Source organism: Protopterus annectens, chromosome 1.part1, assembly GCF_019279795.1.
Source record: "Protopterus annectens isolate FY-2018-M chromosome 1.part1, PAN1.0, whole genome shotgun sequence".
Lineage (NCBI taxonomy): Eukaryota > Metazoa > Chordata > Ceratodontiformes > Protopteridae > Protopterus > Protopterus annectens.
The window spans coordinates 884269873-884293858 of NC_056726.1; the positions used below are offsets into that span (position 1 = coordinate 884269873).

The following is a 23986-nucleotide window of genomic DNA, read 5'->3' on the forward strand; positions in this document are numbered from 1 at the left end:
GCCTTGACCCTGTCTAGAATAGTTTTGTTGTAGTGAGAACAAAAGGTAACAGCCTGAGACAACCATTGGGAAATGGCCTATTTTGACACTGCTTGTCCCTTCTTCCAACATGCACAAGAAATGAACAGCATCACAGCAATCTGTAGAACAGTTTTCCAGGCTAAGAAACTCAAGGTAACCAGATGACTTGGTTCAAATGGAGCAAGTGTTAGCTTCTCTAGCACAAAATTAAGATCCCAAGAAGGACCCACCAGTTTTCTTGAAGATCTTCCATGCAAACCCCTTTCAAAAACATTTTTGACGTGAGAATGCAATGAAAGAGAAGGATCCATGGGCAGTCATGCTGAAATGGCCAATAAACAAACCTTGATGTAGGAGTAAGAAATTCACACAAATATTGTAAAACCAAAAAAACATGAAACCTGAATGGGTGCAGATTATGTTGTTGGCATCAACTAGAAAACCTTTCATATTTACTAATATAAGATTTTCTAGTCGCAGGTTTTCTTGCCTCCATTAGTACCTGCTGCATGTCCTCAGTAAACAGGTGCCTAAAGGGAATTAAGACCCTATAATTCAGGCAGTCAGTTGAAACTGAGTGGGTTGGGGTGTATCAAACACCCTTGTTTGTGTGGGAGTACATCCATTATTTGAGGAAGCCTGTGGTAATTTCCCAAAGAAGGGAGAACCACTGTTGTCTGGGCCAGAAGTGAGTCACTACAATGACCTTGGGAGATTCATTCTGAATCTTCAGAAGTACTGATATTAGCGGAAATGGTAAAACAGCATACAACATTCCAGTCCAAGGAAAAGAAATGGCATCGGTCTTCCAGGTCCTTCTTACATGGAGTCCTGGGGCAAAATTTGGCCAGATGTTTGGAAGTCTCCTTGAATTCCCAATAGGTGCATCAAATCTTGAAGAACCCCTGAACTAGTTTCCATTTGTGATGGTCTGTCTTTCTCCACTCAGCTTGTCTGCCACATAACTTTGCTCCGATGTGATGTAGGATGCCTGTAAAGTGACACTGAGCTCTGAAGCTATAACCTGAACTAACACTGCTAGACTGCAAAGACGTTAACAGCTACTTCTTTGCTTGTTGTATCACGTGAATGTGGTTCTGTCTGTAACAACTTGAAGAGGTCCAGGGAACCAATGATGAAGAATCAGACTTGAGTGCTTTGATCAGAGCAAACATTTATTTTACATTTTCTGAGATTGTCTCTCCTTGGTGTCCCAAACAAATTGCCTTTTTTATTACCTCCCGAAACTGCTCCCCATGCAAATTCCAAGGTGCCTGTGATGACTGACTGCTTTGCAGCAGGGGGATTCCTGGATTTAGGAAATTTTCTACACCAAGTGATTTCTTTTTTGACAGTTCCCAAACTGGGATTTGAAAAGATAATGGTTGTTGGTGCTGGGACCAAACAGACTTCAGAAACCACTGTATCTTTCTCATGTGTAGTCTTGCCAGAAGTATCATGAGAATCATAGATGGCATAAGACCCAAATTCCTGAGGTATTCCCTCGCAGTGACTGAAGTCAGAGAGGAAAACCCTAGAAAAAGATCTCATTGAAGAAAAGCTCTCTGAAATGAAGAGTCTAGGAGGCATCCGGGAACACAGTCCTGTGTGACGAAGTAAAAAAAAAAAAAAAAAAAAAAACCTTTAAACTCACTACACAAACCTCATTAAACCTAAAATACTCCATACATCCAAAAAAGGTTCAAAGGTATTTTCACCAGCTGTTCCACATAAACTAAAACAGCACACTCATACAAGTATACCCCAACCCTGGACCCTTTAGGGCACCAAGTTACATGGCTACTGCCTAAAAACTTAAAATCTTTGCCTGGCAAAATAAGAAATAGCAGCAAAAACTCAATCTATTCTATATGAACCTTAGAAGCATTGTAAACAAAATTCCAGAACTACAACCATGGATAAAATATCACTCCACTGACGTATTAACAATAACAGAATCTTGGGTAAAACCTAATATCACTAACACAGAAATACACTACCCCCAGCTTTAACATCCTTAGAGCTAATAGACTAATCCAAAAAGCAGGAGGAAAAGCAATAATGTACCACAGTAGCATAAACCTGTCTCCTTTCCCATCTCCCATACCCTCCTTTCATAATGTCAACTTACTTCCATGTAACCTAAAACTAAACATGCATAAAACAATATGTATGACAGTTCTTTATATCCCACCTGTATACAACATAAGAACATTGGATGAGATTCTTTCTTGGTTTGCTTTCCTCCCCGGGTCCCTGCTGGAAACGGGGCATTGGCTAAGTTGAACTTTCCAGTTACCAAGGGACAAATTAAAAGCCTTTTGAACATTCTCTTGAAATCTCAGCTTGTGTAAACGATCTCTCATCCAACTGACAGTCTTGACACCTTGAAAAGTCACAAAAATATGGAAAAAGTGTATATCCTGTAGCCTGCAATGAGCTATAACTGGATCTAGGCACTTTGTGAATACTCTTGGTACACTGGATAGTCCAGAAAGGAAGGCAGAGAACTGAACGTTATCCAGACACACAAAACCTTAAGTGTGAAATATGGACGAATATGGATGTGACGATAAGCATCTTTTAAATCTAGTATTACTAGGAAACTTAAATGAGGAAGAAGACAGGTTATTAAAATAATGTCATTTTGAACTCTGGCACTACTACTGGTTTAAGAAAGGAAGAGCCAGAAATGATCTCCAAGCATTTTCCTTTTCTGGCACCAAAAACATCCTTGAATAAAAACACCTCCCAATTGGAAGAGGAGGAACTGGCTCTATCACTCCTTTTGACAACATGTATTGAACACAGGGAAATAGAGGAGTCTGATCTGGTGGATAAGGAATTGCCCCTTGGAAAGAAGAATTGCCTACCACTGACATCTGTAACCTTCATGAAAGATCTTCAGAACCCATTTCTCTGAAACTATTTGTTGCCAGACAGAGAAGTGGAGATTCAGACTGTCTGGAAGGGAAAGGGAGTGGGGACAGCTTAAGGTCTTTTTTCTGACTTGCTGGACTGTCCACGGTTTAGTTTGGTTCACGCATTCGTTTTGGAACCTCCTTGCTAGTACTTCTGAAATGTCTGTTTATCAACAATTTGCTGACACTGTTTATTTTGTTTCTTGCCAAAACTGAATAAGGGGTTAAAGAATTCCCTAGAAAATTTGGAAAAGGGAACTGAAAAATCTTAAGATATTTCCTGTATCAGCTTCTCCCTCTCATCACATTTTCTGCCAACTTCTGCAGCAGAGAGATTGAAAACTAATGTCTATGCAAAGGAGAATATAAAATCTGAATTTTTAACATCTGGGAGGTCCTGAGAATGCAATCAGGCAAACCTCCTCAAATCATTACCAGTGGCCATAGCCCAGGAAAAATATCAACAGAGTCATACACACACTTATTAGCTGTGATTGTAAAATGGAAGAAATTAAACAATTTAATGCAGATTACAATAAGAAACTGTAGACAAAACATTTCTCAAATTTCATGAGTTAGAATAACATTTAGCATTATCAGCCTGACAATTCAAAATTCTGAAAAGCTAAGGAGCAGAAGCATACATTTTCCCCATATGTAACTTATTTTCCCATCCTTGTCTGAAAGTGTACGGAATCTAAATGTTTAGCAACAGTATAAATCTATAGTTTGTTGGGTCAGGCTTGAGATGAGTGTATAAAACTTGAGGAATTCATACAATCTATCTGACTTTTTAGTGGCAGCAAGCCTGCTGTCAGGAAAACTGCAGGCTGACACATCCCCCAGAGTTGACAGCACTGAAGGAACAGGTAAAGTTTCTTGAGATTCCTTCTGTAACAGCTAATAGTATTTTTAGTGTTCTCCCAGTAAAAACACTGGCGCATTCTGGAAATAATCTTACAGAAAGAAAAAACTCACAGAGAGAATCAGATACTATGCACTCCCCTGAGTCTAAGTTAGAAATTTGAAGAGAAAACCCTGCATCTGTCCCTTCATCTTCATGTCCAGATTCAAACTCTTGAATCTCTTAAGGAGGTGGCATCCCTCTTTCTTTTAGCAGTAACAACCTTATAAAAATTATCAATAGCCTGAATTAGACCCCAAGACAGATCTAGTAAACTACTCCTATCTAGAAAATTTTGAAGAGGAGGCATAGGTACACGTTTAGTTTTCTTTTTGCAGGAAAAAGGGCCGGCGGTGTTGTTAATGGCAGCAGCAGCATCCTCAAGGATGGACACAATATTCTGAACAAACAGGGAAGCCTTCCCTGTTTCCTTTCTCATCGCATGAAAAGAGTGGCTCTCCCTTGCCCACTGAGGGAACCTCAACAGCCAAAGTGGGTGTGGCTAACACCCAGTCCACAGTGGCTGTAGGTGTTACACCAGTGGATCCAGGGCAAAAGATGAGTGGTCTGAAGAACCAGCTTTGACCGCAGCAAAGTCACCCACTTGCAGCTGAGGCAAACTACCAGGAGGACTAACCTTGGGACCAGTAGTTCGTTCCATGATCAAGCTGAAAATGGTGCCTCTTTTCCCTGGGGAAAATAAGCAGTACAAGCCAGTAAATATTTAATGTTGCCAGCCTCCAAAATAAAATAAACACAATTTATCCACAAAAAATGTTTTTCATGAATTTAAACAACTTTTAAATTGACAGGAAAAAAGTATGTTTCTATTTAAAAGTACAGTTAAGTCTTGTGAGTCTTAAAACACAGAAAATAACTTTCCTAAGCAGGTAAGTATTTTATTTTATTTATTTATTTTATATTTGTTGACCGGGCTAGTCTAGCTGGATACATATCCTTTTTCAGTAGAGGCCCGGGGAGAAAAGCTCCAAGTATGATAAGATTACTACATACAATAGTTAGAATAAAAAACAAGCTTAAAAAATACATTTTGAAGCACAAAATGATTGTAAAGAGAGTACAAGCAATTTGAGTGAATCAAAGTTACAAAGTCTTGGTATAGGTTTTAAACAGCAATTAAACAATGAGTTATAAGGTACAATCAGCACAAGTTCATACAATTTTTGACAAGAAAAGCAAACTGGCATGAAAAGCAAATTGACATTCACTTAGTCAAAGAGGGAGAAGAGAAGTAGGCTGGAAGATATAAATAGAGAAGAGTTAGCTTGTAATAGTTAGAACTATGGAGGGGCAGTAGCCCAGGAGGTAGGGGAAAAAGGGGCAGAGAAAGGAGAATAAGAATATTTAGTTAGGCATTGAGCAAGTACATTTAAACAAGATTTTTAGGAAGAAGGTTTTACCCCAAAGGGAACTTACCTGTCCAGCAAAGGAACAGCACAAGCTGACTGTCGATCCTCAAAAGCCAACACAAAAGCAGTCTTTTTGACAGCAGGAAACCTCTAAAGGGCTTGGAGCACAAACTTGATTTTAGGCAGCTCAGCTCAAGTGGCCTAACAGTTTCAGCATGTTGAAAGGTGCCCTGAAGCTTTGAAACCTGGACAGCTGTTATATCCTATCCCATCCTAGACTTAGCCAAGGCTTTTGACACAATCCCCCCACTCAGGCATCATTGATAAACTCACCCAACTGGGTACCAACCCATATATTGTCAGGTGGGTTGTAAAATGGCTCACTGACAGAACTTGTATGGTCAAAACAAGGGACTCCATCTCCTCCAGACCCATAACCAGTGGTGTTCCACAGGGAGAGGTTCTGGGACCCCTATTGTTCGGAATTTACTTCTCTGAAGTACAGGCTAAAACTAAAGGACTTTGGCTGACAAAGTTTGCTGATAACTGCAAACTGGGTGCGATCATTGAAACCCCAACCGATGTCAACATCCTTTAAGAAGGTCTTGCGCACACTAATGACTGGTGCCAAAGTCATGGTCAAACAATGCAAAAAAATCCATCATCATCTCCTCTGGCAAGAGTGATGTTCTTGCAAACTACCACATCAATACCCTAAGAATACAGTTAGTGGTGAGAGATCTGGGCACACAGGTCGACAAATACTTAACTTCAATTACTATGTCTGTACAGTGGTAAGAAGGGCATTTTATGTTGCTCATCTTCAATTAAGGGCATTGCCTCCAGAAAAAAAAGAGGTTATAACCCCCCCCCCCGTACTCTTCCCTCATTGGGCCAATAATGGAGTATAATGCTCCCTTTGGTATGTTCCTTTCCAAACACCTGCAGCAACTGGAGAGACTTCAAAGGTTCCTTACAAAGAAAATTCAGGGTCTTCAAGATCTGTGTTATGCAAATAAGACTGAAATCATTGCCACTTTGCTCTGTGTCATACAGACTGCTATGAGACGACCTGTGGCTGGCATATAGAGCAATCTCTAACCCAGCTTTAATGGAAATGCTGCACATTCGCAAGTCAAATGGTACATGGGGTCACTCTCTCAAAGGACCTTAACCTGGTAATGTGACACAGAACTTGCTGGAAAGACAGATTTGTTTCTCAGAAATTGCCCCACCTTTGGAACAAGCTTTCTATTCATGTTAAACAAAGCCCCAACGTTGGCCCTATTAAAGTGTAATTTGGACGACTGGATGGGTAACTGGAAATTCACCCCGGAGGTTCCACCTCTGTCCCTCTTGAACAGGGGCAATAGATAATGATTTTTGTGTGTGCTGAACCAAACACCTTTAGCAACATAGGTTGAACTTGGCTAGGTTTGTAAGGGCCCTAGAGCCATTAGCATAGTAATCTGCTATGATCGTTGGCAGAATATAACCCATACAGCTAACGCTACTGCAGCAGTGATCAAGATGATGAATAGTTCTCTCTCTCTCTTCACTAGGTCAGTCAGGAAACTTTTCTTCATTTTTTTTTATCTTCTTGAAACTTCACAGGTATCTACAAAAGTCTGCGTCTGTGCATCCAGAGGTGTCACCATAATGTCCTTGCTGTTTCATCCCACTTTCCTGTGGGATATTAAGATACATCTGTGCAGGCTAGAACCATGGAGTAGAGGGATAAAGCCACAACTATGGCAGAGGCAATCTGAGTTTGATTAGCAGCTCAGGAGTCCAGAGAAGCTGACTGTGGAGGATGGGAACAAGCATTTGCTACCAGCTCAGTCATCCTAGATGGAGAGGAGGAGGTTGCTCTGGCTCACCCACACAGGTGGTGCATAGCAGTAAGCACTAATTCTTCACCTACTGGAGTTTGAGCCTGCCAAGCCCGTGCCGTCAATAATGCATTACCTTTATACAGCCAAAGAGAATCTGGCATATACAGGCATGCTTCTCCTCAAGAGACATTGAGCAGCTGACAGAATGAGTGGGAAGAGTGTCCTCAACATCAACAAGCTGGCCCTCTCTCCCTGCCACCAAATTCTTGCCAGAGAACACAGTGCCAATAAGGATTCCCAGGAAGAAAGGAAATGACTTAGAGCATGGGAATGCCTATCTCCCCCATCCCCAGAATGAATGAATGAGACAACTAGGTAGAGCAGCCACTAGGCAGGGTCTTGGGGGAAGCAAAAGTACTTTGGTGCAAATACAGCAAAAAAAGTGTGTCAACACAGGAACCAAGGTGGGCATGGTCTTGTTAAATATTATAAAACTGCTAGATTCAATCACCACTATGACCACTATATCTACCAGGGGATACTAGCTTGGGTACTGAAAGAAAGTGAAAATATGTTTTCTGACATCTGTGATACCAAAATATAAGATCTTATCAACATTTGTTTCAGTACCTATGTTGGCATCCCTTGTTATATTTCAGATGCGAGGGTCACAACAGTGTATGAACATAGACTTCTGATATTTCTGACGGACTGCATATCACTGCTTTTGAAAACGGAATATTTCTACCATCCACAGAAGTGGAATACTGACTTGAAGAGTTATGCTTTTTAAGATATTTCTGATGTCTCCTTTGACAATTCATCTTTCTGGATCAGCTTCCTCATCCTTGTTTCCTGTTTATTGTTAAATTACCTATCATTTAAAAAAGAAGTTAAAATAAGAAAGCAATAAAAACATTTCTTCACCATTTTTGTTGGATGGCATGGTGGGGTAGTGCTAATCTCTGCCTCACAATGCCTGGGTACTAGTTTCAATCCTAATCTCTGGTCATTGCCTGTATGGAATTTTGCATGTTCTTCTTGTGTCTGCATAAGTTTTCTCTGGAAACTCCAGCTTCTCCTCACCTGACAAAGCCTACACTAAATTATGCATATATATGTGCTGCAATTACCCTTTCCCTCATGGCCTGGGTCATGACTAAACAAGGTCTGAGAACCAGCTTACTTACCGGAGTGAAAAATAAATCAAGAATAAACAAAGAAAAAAATACTCATGGTAATGTCAAAGGGCAAAAACCTACAATTGCAATTTATCATTTTATTAAGTTTTGAATGAAGATTTTCCTAAGAGAGAAATTAATTGACAAATGAAAGCCACGACATAGATGAAGTTACTCCTGATGCCTGATGCTGTACTAAGAGTCGTGAAGACAACTAAAGAAAGCTCCTACTAAAGCTGGCTATATGCAAGTAAGTTGCACACAAACTAAGATTCCATGGAATACTTAAGACCAATGAAGGCCTTCAATGGGATAAGGACACAGCTTATGAAAACTGTCTGGGAAACGAGAGTGTATAAATTACTTAAACCCAAATGCTATGATTATTTGTTACTCCCCCAAAAGAAAATCCATACTAAGGACATCAAGCAAACCCAAAGGGGACTAATGTTAACAAAGGTTAACAAAAGGTGAAGCTGGCATTCACCGTCTAGAAGAGACTCGCATCAAGGCTGGCAAAACAACAAGATGCACTAGAGCTTCTTTATGCCCAAATAACTAACAGAAAGGTCCCGTACCATACATTGGCTACTTACAGAACTCCTTCCGTGACACAAGAAGCCACAACACCTATCTACAGGGAATAGAATCACTCCGTATTAAACCCAATACCACTTTCCTAGGTGATCTAAACTATCCAACTATAGATTAGGAAACCTACACCAGCACTAGTGCACAAGCACAGAGATTCCTGGACTTTGTCAATACAAACACCTTGGAACAACTAATCAGCATACCCAGTAGAGGGAATAACATCTTGTCCTTACTAATATGGAAGCATCTTGCACTGTCCCTTGCATATACCTTCATCACTTGTTAGATCTAATCATAAAGCAGTCTCCTTCAAAATAAAATTTAAACCAGAGATCTCTTCCACCCAAGGTACCTTTAGAAAAATTTTAAAGGCAAATAACCTATTCCTAAGTGCTACATTGGCTTCAAATCTCTACCAAACCCAGTTAACTCCACTGCCTACATGGAAATATACACCACTAGATTACACCAGCATGTAAACAGCTGCTGCTGTACCATGTAGCAACATGGGCAAGGCAAATTCCAGAAAAACAAAACATAGTGAAACCATAAAATGAACAAATTTTACAATAAAAGGAAAAGAATTTTGACCAAAAGTAAGAGAAGACCTTTCCAGAATATTTATTTCAGTGACAAGGGCTGTAACAAACAACTAAGGAGACGATAAAATCCACCATAGCCAAATTTGAGGGTACAATAGCTACCCAAGCCAAAGACCATAACAAAGCATTTTTTAGTTATGTTCTTAATTTCAAAAGCACAAAGCAGCAATGCACTGAGCTGATTATGAACTGTGCTACCTACAGTGAGGCTGAAGATACAGTGAATTTACTAGTCGATAAATTTAGCTCTAACTTTACCCCTCTCTCCAATCCATTTGTCCCTCAAGGCGTACATGAAACCAGCTCACCTCCAGATATCACACAAGACCAAGTCCTAAAAATGTTATACCAATGGGTTCTGATAATATAGCCAAACTCCTAACAACGCTGTTCAATTTCAGCCTCCATACAGGTTTTGCACCAAGCAAATGGAGAACAGCTACAGTCAATTCCCTGCTTAAGTAAGATAGTTCCACAGACTCAGGTAATTACATACTCACAAATCTGACCAGCGTCACATGCAAAGCCATGAAAAGACTTATCATGGAATTAATCAGTCAGGGCAGAGGGAAAGTCAAAACACTGGATCAGTCAACAGTATGGATTCTTCAAGGACAAGTCAAGCTTACTTAACCTGCTGGATTTTTTTGAAATGGCCACCAAAACAGTGTATGAAGGCAAAATGGTAGACACAGCATACCTCAACCCAGACAAAGCTTTTGACACAATTCTCCACTCCTGCATAGTATAAAATTTTAATAAACCCCTATATCACTCACTGGATTGCCAAATGACTCACAGGATGCAAGAAATTAAAAGAGGGAAAGTTATCCCCACAGAGAGTCCAGTCATCAATGGAGTCCCCCAGTTTTCTGCACTGGGACCTCTCCTGTTTGGCATCTACTTTTCTGAAGTAAAAGCAAATATCAAAGGGCTCTGGCTGACTAAATTTACAGATGACTGGAAGCTAGGAATAGTCACTGAATCCCCAAATTACTTGGCCATCCTGCAGGACGTTTTGTCCAAATTAATTGGTGCCAAAATCATGGACAAGCTTAATGCCAAAAAATTAATCATTGTATCCTTTGGAAATCACCTACCACCCCCCCCTCCTGCCCCCAAGACTGACCCAGTTGTACAGGATTTGGGAACTTATGTGGACATTAACCTAACTTTTGACCAACATGTCACCATTGTTGGAAGAAGGTAATTTATTAATGCACAGCTTATAAACAAATGGACTGTGTCTAGATCTAGGGATGTCATTATCCCCCTTTACTCAGCCCTCATTAGGCCAGTCATTGAATACAATGCCTCTTGTGGCATGTATCTATCCAGACACATACAACAACTGAAATGCCCACAAAGATACCTTACTAAAAGGAAACAAGGTCTACATAACATGTGCTTCATGGACCGACTCAAAGTCCTGTCAGTATACTTTTTATCCTACAGTCTGCTACCAGATGTCCTGCGTCTGGCAAACAAGGCATGTTTTGATGTGTAACAGATGAATTTGCTGCACATCGGCAAGTCAAATGACATCAGAAATACTCAGTCTGGGATCTAAATCACTTCTGCAAAATCAATAGAATGGTTTGAGGGGACAGATATAACTCCCAGAAGTTACTGCTGCTCTGGAACAGACTCCCTATCTATATAAAACAATGTTCATCTCTGTTCATATTCAAGCGCAACTTGGATTTATGGAAGGGAAAAGTACAGTTTTGTACCTACCATAAATGTAGATGTCCGAACAGGATAGCATCTGCAGTCCTTACAAATGGGTTGTCCTGTCGTCAGGCAGCCCTTCGGTCGGCCAGATTCCAAAGTCTGGGTCTGGCCTCGGCTGGTGTCGCACTTCACCAGACGTCATCTCTGCTGGTCTTCGGGTATAAAGGCATCAGCCGACGCCATTTTCCTCAGTGTTTCTTGCCCCAGATGCCAGTTGCCCTCTTGGATAGCTAAATTTTTGGGTAAATGCCAATATTTCCAAAAAAGTAGAAGGCAAACACAAAAACAAATAAGCATGTATGTACATATATACAAACAAATACACCATAAGAGATCCCCCCCCAGCTAGCTATTAGGGGGCAAATACCCTAGGAGTACCACAGAGGGAAGGAGGGTGGGTAATCCTGACTGCAGATGCTATCCTGTTCGGACATCTACATTTATGGTAGGTACAAAACTGTACTATGTCCTTCAAGGATGCATCTGCAGTCCTTACAAATGGGTAGAATACCATAGCCAAACTAGGGGAGGAGGAAGAAGAATTATGGTGTAGTTAGGATCCCTTGCAAAACAGCAGTGGCAAACCCTGCTCGGGATCTAGAGTATAGAGGTAAGTTATAATGCTTGGCAAATGTATGCACGGAGGTCCAAGTAGCCACCTCAATAATGTCCTTGGTAGCCACTCCTCGTAAAAAAGCTGTGGTAGTGGCTGTAGCCCTTGTAGAATGAGGCCTTATGTTCTGTGGAATTTGCTTTCCATGGTAGGAGTAACAGAATCTTATGCAATTTCCTATCCACTTGGAGATTGTCTGTTTGGAAATTGCTTTTCCTTCCCTTCCTGTTGCATAAGCTACTAGAAGCTGGTCAGTTTTTCTATTGCCCTTGGTTCTGTCCAGGTAGTAGCGCAACTGTCTATGTACATCCAAGGTATGCAGCAGTCTTTCCCCTCTGTTCTGTGGATTGGGAAAGAAGGTAGGTAGGTGGATAGCCTGGTTTAGAGACACTCTGGATACCACCTTAGGCATAAATGTAGGATTAGTTCTCATGGATACTCTATCTTGATGGAAGATTAGGAAGGGTTGTACTGCCATTAAAGCCTGTAGCTCTGAAACCCTTCTTGCCGAAGTAATTGCCAGTAGAAAAGCAGTTTTCCAGGATAGGTGTTGAAGATCTGCTGTTGCTGCTGGTTCGAATGGAGGGAGTGTCAATTTTTCTAGCACAAAGTTCAAGTCCCATGCTGGTAATGGTGGCTTCCTAGGAGGTTTTACATTCTTAATTCCTCTCAGGAACTGCCTGAGCAGAGGATGTGAGAAGACAGGGGGATCGAAGCTGTATTCTGCAGAAATAGCTGATGCTGTATCTTGATGGATGAATAGGACAGGCCTGTATGGAGAAGCTCTGCCAAATACTCCAGGATGTTGGCAATATCTACCTTTGACACATCTTTCCCTCTTTCAGTACTCCAAATGACAAACCTTTTCCATTTTTCTGCATAGTTCCTTCTTGTTGAAGGTCTGCGGGCCTCAAGGATAATGTCTTTAACCCTTTGGGATAAATCTGGGTTAGTTGCTCTTATGTAATGTTCCAGGCAGTCAGTTGCAGAGTTTTCAGGTTTGGATGCAGGATGTTGTAGTCGCTCTGAGTTAACATCAAAGGAATCAGGGGTAGTGTCCACGTTTCCCCCCAAGACATGCTCCTCAGCAATGGATACCAATGTTGTCTTGGCCAATTTGGAGCTATCAGAGTTATCCTTGGACGTTCCTCTTTGATTTTCAGTAGTACCTTGTGCATCAAAGGAAGGGGTGGAAATGCATATGCTGTCAGGCCTTTCCAACTGAAGGATAGAGAGTCCACCTTCCAAGTAAGTGGGTGGTATGTCCTTGTGCAGAATTTCTTGAGCTGGTGATTGAGTGGGGATGCGAATAAGTCTACTTGTGGCATTCCCCATTTCTTTGTGATGGCCTTGAAGATGTCCGGGTGTAGCATCCATTCGTGAGCATCCGAGGTAGTTCTGCTTAACATGTCTGCTAGGATGTTTTCTTTTCCCGGTACAAATATTGCCTGTAACTGAATGTTGTAGCTCAAAGCCATATTCCATAGGTCCAGAGCCATGCGGCATAGGGGGTATGAATGAGTGCCTCCCTGTTTGTTGATGTACCACATGACTGTGGTGTTGTCTGTCCTTATCATCAATTGGCCTTCTTTGAGGAATGGTCTGAAATTCTGGATTGCTAGTTTTACTGCCAGCATTTCTTTTTGATTTATGTGCAGGTGCAGCTGATCTGGAGTCCATAAGCCTTGAATGCACTTGTCCAGCATGTGGGCCCCCCAACCGAGGTCTGAGGCATCCGTTGTGATGGTTTGGCTTGTTTGAATATTGTGGAAGGACAAACCTTGGTTTGACTGGCATGCCTGAGCCCACCATAGGAACTCTTGTTTCAGGCATGGGATTAGTGGTATTTCGGTTCCAAGCTGTGCCTGTGTTGAGACCATAAATTCTTTAGGTACCACTGTAGCTTTCTCATATGCAGTCTGGCATGGGGGACCAGGATTATGCAGGATGCCATGAAGCCCAAGGCCTGCAGTACTTTCCTTGCTGTTAGTTTGTTCTGCTTTGTTAATGCCAAGAAGTAAAGAGGAAGTTGTTCTTGTTTTTCTGCAGTTAGGAATGCCATCTGTTTTACTGTGTCCAATTCTGCACCCAAGAATGTTCTTGTTTGGGATGGTATCAGTCTTGACTTTTTAAATTGACTGTGTATCCCAGGGCTTGTAGTAAGCAAATGACTCTTTGTAAGTCTTGTGTCAGCTTGCTTTTGTTGTCCGCTTGTATCAGGCAGTCGTCCAGGTATGGATAAATTTGGATTCCCTGAAGCCTGCAATGAGCGATTACTGATGCCAGGCATTTCGTGAACACTCTGGGCGCAGTAGATAAGCCAAAGGGCAATGCTGAGAATTGATAATGCTCTGATCCTGCAAGAAATCTGAGGTATCTTCTGCAATTTGGTCGTATGGGGACGTGCAGGTATGCCTCCTTGAGATCTAGAGTCACCAGCCAATACTCCTTGCCCAGCATGGGAAGAAGTTGCTGTAGGGTCAGCATTTTGAATTTTGGAACAATGATGAATGTGTTTAAGCGGACAGGTCGAGAATAGGTCTCCAACTTTTCTCTTTTCTTGGTACTAGGAAGAGTCTGGAGTAAAATCCCTTGCCCTGTTCTGTAGGTGGTACCCTCTCCACAGCTCTCATCTTTGTTAATTGAGCTATTTGTTTTAGAGCTTCTGTCTTTTGATTTGGTGGTAGGTTTGGCATTCCTCTTTTTACTGGTAAGGTGTGGAAATGAAACCTGTAGCCTTGGTCTATAGTTTGCAAAATCCACTTGTCTCTTGTGATATAGTGCCAGTTTTTTGAAAATAAGGCTAACTTTCCGCCTAAGGGTGCTGCTATTTGTTCCCTGGTAGGCGGTGTGAGAGCTAAGTCACTGTGATTGTCCTGTTGCAGTGGCAGTGGTTGTATCTGTGCCTCGTTGGTTATTGCCTTGCCACTGGCGTCCCCTGTAGGCACCTCCTCTGGATTGATTTCTGCCTCTGGAACATCTATTCCTGCCTCTCTGAGTTTTAGAGGAGTCTGGAAAGGACCAATTTTGGAAGGCCAGTTCCTGCTAAATCTTGGGGCTGAACCTGTAGGAAATCTTTAACTGTTTGTACAGATTTTGCCTTCTCTTCCATTTTCTTCATTACTTGTTGGGCAGGAGAACCAAATAGACTGACCTTATCCATAGGAGCATCTAATAGCTTTGCTTTAACATGATCCGCAAGACCTGTTCTTTCAACCATGCATGCCTTCTTATAACTGTGCCAGTCATGGCTGATCTAAATGAAGCCTCCAGTGCATCATAGCCACATTTTAAAGAATGGTTACTAACCTGCTGAATGTTATTCACCATTTCTAGAACATATTTCTTATCTAAGGAATCATCAGAGGACAGTTTCTTAGTTAACTGATCAAGCATAAACTCTTGGTATTGGATCATATGAAACTGACAGTTCAAAGCTCTAGCTGAGAGAGTAGCAGAGGTGTATACTTTTTTACCCCATCTCTAAGGACCTGGATTCCCTTTCAGAAGGGAGAGGGTTTTTCGCTGAGGTTGAAGCTACTGCCTTAGGCCCCTGTGAGATAGTCTCAGGATTTGCAAAGGGAGCCTTGTATAAGTGGTGATGAGTGTCCGGTACCCTGTAAAACCTATCGGGCTTGGCAGGGGCTGGAGGTAAAGTATCAGGAGCAGTGCAAACATCATTAAATGCATCATCCACAACAGGAAGAACTGGAGGTATAGCTAAGGGCCTATGTTGCGGTAAGTGTAAAAATGTCCTAAGCCTTTTTCTTGAATCTGAGAAATCTTGTCCCTGCCATTGGAATTGTTCTCTCATGGCATGTAAGGTTTCCCAAAGGAAAATTCCTCTGGTGGAGAGGCAGAAGGAATAGATTCTTCAGCATCGGAATCTTCATAAGTAGAAAAAGGAGCCTCTGGATGATCTGTATTGTCTGTATCATCAGAAGAGTCATCTGAGGACACTGGCTCAGGAGGCTCTGCTCTAGGTCTCTTTTCTGGAGGTTGAGAGGCCCTGTCTGGGTGAGATTGGGATCCCCTTATTAAAGAGATGAGATCCTCTGCCAGAGTAAGCATTTGGGAACTGGAACTGGGCCTGTGAGAGGGGGCTTAACAGGCACAGACTTAGCAGTTTTGGCTGCTTTAGCCCTGGCAAAGGCCTTTATAGACATGGCTGCAGGAGGCCTAGCAGCACCACGTGCTGGGGTAGAGACATCCAAAGGGATGGTGTCCGATAATTCTGGAGAAACCACATTAGTAGGCAAAACTTCAGAGGCCGATTCAACTAGGGTAGAAGGGGCCTCGGTAGTAGTCATGGATTCGGCTGTAGATTGACCCGTTTGCTCGGTTTCGGCCGAAACCGAGACACTCGCGGTTTGCTTAACCGTGGTTTCGGCCGAAACCGCGAGTGTCGGTCTTTTTCTTTGCGTTTTTTAACAATTTGAGTAGTCGGAGGATCCGACGGCATAATGTATGCAAAATCTGAGCCGAAAAACTGTTCAGCAAACTCCGACCGACGCCTAAGCGTTCGTCGGTTGAAGGAAGCACAGGCTAAACAAGCTGCTATGTCGTGGTCTGGGCCTAAACAAGGTAAGCAGTAAGAGTGGAAATCTTTATGAGGTATTTGTTTCCCACAAGTTAAACAGTTATTCACTTTTTCTGACATCGGCTGAGGCAAGAAAGAGTCCCCAACGGGGTACTTAGCTTTTTAGAAGTCTTCGAAGTAGTATTCGGTAGTAGTAATCTCTGGATCTGACCGACCGGCACTTGCGAACAGCTTCTGCTTCGGGCGCCACGCGGCAAGAAAGACGGAGGAAAATGGAGTCGGCTGATGCCTTTATACCCGAAGACCAGCAGAGATGACGTCGGGTGAAGTGCGACACCAGCCGGGGCCAGACCCAGACTTTGGAATCCGGCCGAACGAAGGGCTGCCTGACGACAGGACAACCCATTTGTAAGGACTGCAGATGCATCCTTGAAGGACATCAAACAATTTCACCCACGACTCCCCCCTGTACTACTAATGGACAGCTCCTAAATACTTCATCCAATGCACAGTTCCCCCTCAAATTTTCTATCTTATGATCCGAGTTATTCTCATTTGGGGTAACATATAATTATCAACCACTGGATGGGTAAGGCCAATCTCTAATCAAATGGGATAGTTAATTCGAGCACAAAAAGGGAAACTGTCTAGGCTTAAAATGGCCTAGAAGGGCAGCTAGCCTAGTACTTGCCTAGGAACCTATAAACATATAACAACATACGAGATGAAATATCTGGTAATTGATTCACAGATGAAATTCCAATTAACAGAAATTGACCATTGCCTGACTGACTCTATTAGTAGAAAAACCCACAGCTTGTCATAAACTACATAAAAAACTCACTGCTGCTATTGCTGCACCTTAAAAATACAGTAAAGTGTACATGTCTAGGATAATGACTCACCTTGGGAGGGCTGCAGCTAAAGGTCCACTGGAAAAATGTTACTGTGTTAAACTAGTATCTTCCAAAATGTCTTACTTTAAATATGAATGGGGCCACTTTTAGCACAGTGAACATAAAAAAAATTAAAACTTATGTTTTTACCATAACTTAGGTTCATAGGTAGGTACTAGGCTATCTGCCCAAGCATTTATAAGCCTAGCCAGAATATGTTGGCTTTCGCCGCCCCCTTAGATTAGTTCCCTGTGCCTCTCTGTCCAGCAGAGCCACTGAAGTGATCCCCAGGGTAAACTTCCCAGCTAGATCTATGACTACTACATCTGCCTTCTCATTGAAATCTTCCATTGATATTTGCACAGCAGCCACTTGGTCAAACATTCATATTTTGTTGGCATCTGTGTTGTCCATTTTCATTCTTCCTCACAAATGGGTCTAGGATCTGACGCTTGGATCCGACTCGGCTGCATATACAAGACTTCGGGTCCAATTCTGAAGCTCTTTCCTCTACCCATAATGCTCGATTCCATCTCCAACTCTTCAGATCAAGTTTGCTGCCTACTTCCCCACTGTATTACAGAGATAGAAATAGATATAAGAAAAAGGATGAGGCTCAAACCAAGAACTTAAAGGTTCCAGTACCATCCAATAGATTCTTTTAGGAGTGACAGGGCCAGGGGATGGCTGGGAGGGTGAGGTGAGGAAGAATGAAAATGGACAACACAGATGCCAAGTTATGGTAAGTACATAACTTCTAAATTTGATGTTGTCCTTTTCATTCTTCCTCACAAATGGGTCAGAATCTCCAGCTATGTAGTTATCAGGAGGCCCTTACGGAAGGACATGTCAGAGCACTGTGTAACCAAAGGAAGCTCTGCTTCTGGAAACAATGTTTAATTTGCAACGTGTAACAAAATATGAGTGTTTGACCAAGTGGCTGCTGTGCAAATATCATCAATGGGAGATTTCAATGAGAAGGCAGATGTAGCAGTCATAGATCTAGTGGAGTGAGCTCTTGGGGGCTGAGGCAATTCTAACCCTTTCCGAGAAGAAATCAACAAAATGCAATCAATAATCCATTTAGCCAGAGTAATCTTAGAAACTGCCTGACCTAAGCTGTTAGGGGAAAAGAATACAAAACAGCTAGTCAGACGTCCTGAACTGTTTTGTTCTGTGAAGATAAAAACAATCATCTGTGAAGATCAAGAAGGTGAACCATGTATTCACCCTTATCTGTAAATTTTGGAAAGAAGACTGGTAATTGTATGGACAGGTTAATGTTAGTCTCAGTCACCACTTTAGGAATAAAGGAAGGGTTGGGTCCACAGAGATACCCTGTCTTTATGAAAAGAAAAATGGAGGCTTAGCCAATAATGGGCTGTAGCTCAGAAAATCTGTGATATCCACTTAAAATATAATTTTCCAAGAAAAACTTCAAATCGCATTTGTCTGCCAGTTCAGAGGGTTTCTGGGTTAAACCCTGAAGGACCACTGTAATATCCCAAGGAAAAGTGGGATCCTTTATTGGGGGGGGGGGTCTTAGGATAAAAGCTCCTTTCATGAAGGCTTTACATAATCTGGACAAAGCCAGAGGGAAGGATTTGTCTCCAGAGTGGGAAGTGGAAATGGCTACCAACTGAAGCTTAGTAGTACATAAACTAGCCCCTTCCACAAAAAAAGTAGTTAGAAAAAGGAGAATGGCCAAAGTAGGTGCTGAAAAGGGATCAATATTCTGACAGGAAGCCCAAACAGAAAATCTTTTCCGTTTGCTTCTGTAAACTTCCTTGGTGGAAGCCTTATGGGAGGCCAAGATAATGTCACAAACTGGGGAAGCAAGTCTGGATTCTTTGACTACTAGTTGAAGTTGAAGAAACCATGTGATTAAGCTTGAGGGCATGGATATTGGGATGCTGAATTCCCAATGGAGGAGAAAGGAGATCCTGTGTGGGTTCCAGTATCCATGAGGGATACTTCAAATGAGATCAGAGGAAGTGGAACCAGACCTGACATGGCCAGTAGGGGGCAATGAGGTCTTCAGCCTGTGCACTTTTTGTAAGATTTTGGAAATCAGAGGAAGAGGAGGGTCAGCAGAGAGTAGACCCTAGGGCCAATCATGAATCAGAGCATCTCTCTGCGACTCCCCAAAGGAGGGATCATAGGGAAGTACTTGCTACATTTGTTGTAGAGGGGCAAGGCAAATAGGTCACAGCAGGGTTGTCCCCAGTGGTCGAGGAATATGTTCGCTACTGACTGACTGAGAGACCACTCATGGAGAATCAGAATGGATCTGCTGAGACTGTCTGCCAGTATGTTAGTTCCCCCAGGTATGTGCGTTGCAATGAGAAAGTGGTCTGAAGAAATCGCCCATTCCCAAACATTCATGGCCTATCTGCACAGTGGATAAAAATGGGTTCTTCCTTGTTTGTTGATGTACCAGACTACTGACATGTTGTCTGTGTGAACTACAATAGTCCCAGAAGGAGAACGCCCTGAAAGGCATGCAATGCTACAAGAACTGCTTTCATCTCTAGGATGTTGATATGCAACTCGGTCTCCAAGAGGGGCCACATGCCTTGGACCATCTTTCCCAGAAAATGCCCCCTTACACCAGTTGGGAAATGTCTGCGGTCACTGTGGTGATTGGGGGAGGAAGGGAGAATGTCTTGCCTAGAAACAGGTCATTAGACTGGATCCACCAGCGAGCATGACATTTGCAGACTGGAGAGAGTTTTATGGGAAACAATAGAGGCTGGTAAAGTATGGACCACTGTACTGCCAATGTCACTGAATAATCTGCATAAAGAATCTTGCTAGAGGAGCTAGAAGAATGGCAGCTGACACTGACCCAAAAGCATGTAGTACTAGCTTTGCTGGAGGGGATGCATGAGACAGTATGGCCCACACCTGATTCCTCAATTATGTGACGCGATGATGGGGTAAGGATGCCACCAGAGTTGTAGTACTCAAGAGTCCTTATAAATTCCAGGGTCTGCACAGGGATCAGATTCAGTTTGGCATGGTTTACTGAAATGCCTAAGGTGTTGGAAATCTGGAGCAAGTGATTCCTAGCTTGTAGAAGATGATGCTTGGATGGGGCAGTGAGGAGCCAATCATCAAGGTAGGGAGACACTTGGAATCCTTTGAGTCTCAAGTGAGCTGCTACTGTTGCCATGCATTTGGAGAACACCAATGGGGGCTGTGGTGAGACCAAAGGGCAGAACTCTGAATTGGTAATTTTTCGCTCCCATCCGAAAGCATAGATCTCCAGGATCACCTGTCTATTTTGATATGATAGCATGCATCCTGGAGATCTACACAGCACATCCAGCCATCCTTAGGCAGCCAGCTATTCGGAACTTCATCTTCTTTACATATTGGTTCAAGTTGCTGAGATCCAAAACTGGTCTTAGGTCCCCTGTTTTCTTTGGTACTAAAAAGAAGCAGGAGTAATTTCCAAATCTTATCTTTTCAGGTGGGACCTACTGGATAACTCTTTCTTTGCAGCAGCTTTTGCATTTCCTGAAGTGCATCTTCCCTCTGACAGGGTGGAACTTCAGGGAGTTTCTTTCTTTGGACAGGAGGAGGAAGGGAAAATGGTATGTAGTAACCTCTGGATAGGATTCTGAGCAGTCATGAATTTTTGCGATACTCGTCCAGGCGTCTAGGTGCAAGGAAAAATTACTCAAATTGCCTCCAGATGTGGACAGTTGTGTAACGCTTCAGGAGAGCTGATAGGGCCTGTCAGAGAAGGAGTTTCTGAAACCCTGATTCTGCAGACCCCCTCTGCCTCTAGGGCAATGTCATCTATTGAAACTTCATCCTCTGTGTCTGGAGGAAGTGTCCCCACACGAATCCTGAAAGGGTCTCTGAGATTTTTGGAACCACATCTTCTTACCACCCCTTTGGTTTCTGCAGAATGTACGATGAGGAGTAGAAAATTTGATTCCTATGACAGACAGAGCCTTTCCTTCCTGTTCTCCGTGGGTGAGCATACCTTTAACTGATGGCTCGAACAAAGAAGAACCATCAAAGGGGACACTGACAAAAGATGCCTTGAAGGGTTCCTCAAAATTGCATAGCCTCATCCAGGCAGGTCTTCTAATGGTTACTGCTGAACCAGCAAGCTCAAGAAACAACCTCCCCTGCATGAGAGACTAACCTCATCGATGCATTACAAATGGACAGAAGAGTGGCCAGTAGTGTAGAAACCTGATCCTCCACAGAAATGGATTCTGGGAGAGTATTTGAAAGTTCCTTTGTCAAATGAGACAAGAGAAGTATGCCAGGTAGTTTAGCGACCTCAGCATGAATTTAGCTACGGCATACACTCACTTTCCAAATCTTTCCATCGCTCTGGACTCCCTATTTGGTGGATGGGCAGAGGAGCTTTGTTCAGCTCCACCTCAACTTGCCACCACAACTATGGGATCAACCAGAATTCCATTGCTCCAGTGGAGTCTATCAGAAGGGGAAACTAAAAACTTGTCTGGGTGCTTCGGGATAGGCTCAACAGTGTCTGGTTCCTTCCAAGCCCAGTGGGAAACCAGGTCAATAAGTTCATCAGCCGGGGGTGTCACCCAAGACGTAGATGGTCCAGCTCCAAAAGCCTCCAGAAACATCGATTCCTCAGAAGAAGGAGATTGGGAAGACCATCCACCCTTCTGTTTGAGGATTTCAAGGATGTCTCTAAAGAAGACTTCACCAGGTGTTGATCAAGGGGATCCTTCTCCCTCACCAGAATCAGTGTCTTCCATGACAGACTCCATGGACGAGTCTATATGCCTACTCTTACATGTTCTCTTCCAAGGAACCTCTTCAGTGGGGTGTTCAGGAGAGGAATCAGAGGAGGGTGGAACTCCCTATGAGGAACATGTGTGGAGGCTTACCGGAACTGGCTGACCCTGAGGAGCAGGTCTTATGGGCTAAGAGCTTGGACCCAGTCAGGGGCGATGGTTAGGATCCAAGGTGAGACAGGATGGCTCTCTGTGCAGAGAGAAAGCCCTTTTAGCCACCTAGAAAGCTGATGGACCGGGGGGAACCTCTTCCCCAGAACCAAAGCCGCTTAAGGAAAGTCTGGGCCATCCCCAGATCACAGCCTTATGGGAAGAATTGGATCCAAACATCCAGGGTTGATGCTCTGAGGGAAGGGATGGATCTGACAAAGTAGGAGCTGAAACAAACCCCTCAGAACTGACACCGACCTCTCAGATCAGAGATATGCTCTAATCCAATGGTATTGCAGCAGGGCTGGTCAGGAACACCACTGGAGTCGTGGAGGGAAGCCCCCTCATGTCCGATGCCAAACAGCTCAGGGATCTCGCATCCTGGGACTCTGAAGTTGTGGCTTGGAGCGGAGAAGGAAAAAGAATTAGCTGGCAACGTGCACTCACAGATCCAAGAGGGGCCGGAGCTAGCACGACCCCCATCTGGGTATAAGCCCTGAGAAATCTCCGGAACATGCTGCCCATGTCTGCCTCTGTCAATCTCGTCAAATAACTGGATGAAGTTCTGGATGCTGGCCTGGAATGCTTCCCCGGTATTGGAACAGTTGTGTAGATAAAGTTGGAGATACTGGTTTTTAGAACATACTCAGGAATATGACATCTACTTGTCAGGTCAGAGGGCTTTGGATCCAAAGAAGAGGTAGAAGGTAATGGGGAAATCCTGACTGGACCACAGCCTGTTTTATGTGAGGTGGAATGTGGATCAGAGGGTGGCCCAAAGAACTTTGGATCCAAGAAGCCTTGATCTGAAACCTTCCTCATTTTTTTCTAAAGGCCGCGAATAGCCCATTTCTTAGGATCTGAGGAAGACTGAATCATTTTGGAGGGGGTTTGAGTCACAGAAGAATCTGGTAATAAGCCTTTCAATATTCATTTTTTGTGCCTGTCCAACATGGCCCGAGGGTTAAAGGTGATGCAAATAGTATTGTGTTCAACTACAGGCAATAGACACACTTCTTGTGGACAGAGATGGGAATCTTATGCCCACAAGAAGTGCACTTTAAAACCAGTTGGTTTGCCAGACATGTTGTTAGCAAAGTTCAGAATATAAACGGTACAAGATGTACCTGGGAGAAGGGTAGTGTAACCAAAGGAAACAAGGGGTATAACACAATGAAGTACCAAAGTAGGAAAAGATACAGAAAAAGAAAAATCCCTGAAGTGCACTTTAAAACCAGTTGGTTTGCCAGACATGTTGTTAGCAAAGTTCAGAATATAAACGGTACAAGATGTACCTGGGAGAAGGGTAGTGTAACCAAAGGAAACAAGGGGTGTAACACAATGAAGTACCAAAGTAGGAAAAGATACAGAAAAAGAAAAATCCCTGACATCAGTGGCAGCTAAACAGAGAGGGAAGAGTAGATAAAAAACTTAACAGCTAAGAAGAAAGATTAAAGTATTAACTTTGAAAAATTAGCTTACATGCTCGAGAATCGGTAACCTCCTCCTTACCACGATGGCAGCAAACAAGATCCGAGGAGTTGGAGATGGACTAGAGCATTATAGGTAGAGGGAGGAGCTCGAGAATTGGATCTGAAGTCTTGCATATGTGGCCGAATCGGATCAGAGGGTTGGATCCTAAACCCATTTGTGAGGAAGATTGAAAAGGACAACATCAGATTGATTTGTTACTGCATGTACACACAAATGTAACTATTCAAAAAATAAACAGTAGCAGATGTCTAACCATGCTTATATCTAAATCTGCACTTGTCCTGTGCATTACAACATTGTTTTTTATCTTTCTTTTCACCCTACTAGGAAACTAA

The 23986-nt window shown here is 42.8% G+C and overlaps 1 protein-coding gene across 3 annotated transcripts in view; it reads right to left on the reverse strand.

Moving 5' to 3' along the window:
- The window catches only part of TMEM87B (transmembrane protein 87B), a 1440625-nt gene that overhangs the window by 581596 nt on the left and 835043 nt on the right, over positions 1–23986 (reverse strand). The window lies entirely within an intron of this gene.